The following is a 1209-nucleotide window of genomic DNA, read 5'->3' on the forward strand; positions in this document are numbered from 1 at the left end:
GGTGGGGCAGACAAGGTACAGTCCCAGGTGCCCCGCTGGCTCAGGCCAGCTGCAGAAAGCTAGTGCTCACGCTGGGGGTGGGGGGCGAAGAGAGGGAGTGGGGGACCCTAGGCAGACGGCGGGAAGCTGGGCCACCCTACTGTCTTCTTTTGTCATAAATTGGAAATGAACTTTCTGAATTTGGTTTTATACTGTTTGGTTGTTAATATGAAAAAAAAGAGAAAACACAGACCTTTGTAATCCTCGGGCCCTCCTACGCCTATCAGAACATTCCTGCACATTTTTCAAACCTGATCAGACCGCTCTGGTTATCCTGTTACGGTGTGTATAGTGAAATAGCAGATGTGTTTTTGGGGGGTGACTGCACCAGACGCCATGACTCATTTTCCTTTCGGTGGACATTCTGTTCTCTACTTTTCCTGTGCCCTTTGTTAATGAGTGCACCAGGGGCTGGAAGACAGGGGGCCAGTGGCTTCCCAGGGGTGTGTGGGGCTGGGGGCTGGAACCCTGCATCCCCTGGCTTTCCTTCCTTGGCTGCCAGCCCCAGACAAAGGAAAGGGGGGAGCTCCCCAGGGTGGAGGCTGGGAAGGGAAAGGCCTGGGGTCCTCTGTGGGCCTGGGCCTGGACCTGTCTCAGAGTTTCAGTAACTTGTGTATGGATTATGCTGTCGAGGACTGAGCCCCAGCAGCAGACTCTGCTCCCCACCCCATGCCCTGCTAGACATGGTTCCTTCTGGTTGGGAACCCTTGCTCTGGGTGCACCCGAGCCAGGCAAGGAGGAGGGATGGGGGAGACCAGATCCGCGCACAGTGTGGTGGGCGGGTGGGGGTACTTCTCTGTCCTTGAGGGGGCTAGACTGCGTGTTGGGGGCCCTTGCGGGCGGAGGTCACCGAGGCGCCGGGCACCCCCCCCCGCACCCCCCCCAAGGTGGCACGGAGGCACATGCCGGCAAGGGCCCCCTCCAGGCAGGGTGACAATGCAGGAGCAGAGAGTCACTCGCCGGGGAGGGGCGACCCCGGGGTGCGGGCGGTCCCCTCGCACCGGCAGGGGGAGGGGACCTCAGCGGAAGGCGCCCCGCCCCTTTCTGCTCCGCCCCGCCCCGCCCCGCCCCGCCCCGCTGCGCGCAAACTTTTCCCGAGGCCTAGGGGACGGCAGGTGAGGTCACGTGGCCGGGGGCGGGGCGAGACGGGCCGGGGGGCGGGGCGGACCG

Source organism: Suricata suricatta, chromosome 6 (genome assembly GCF_006229205.1).
Source record: "Suricata suricatta isolate VVHF042 chromosome 6, meerkat_22Aug2017_6uvM2_HiC, whole genome shotgun sequence".
Taxonomy (NCBI): Eukaryota; Metazoa; Chordata; class Mammalia; order Carnivora; family Herpestidae; genus Suricata; species Suricata suricatta.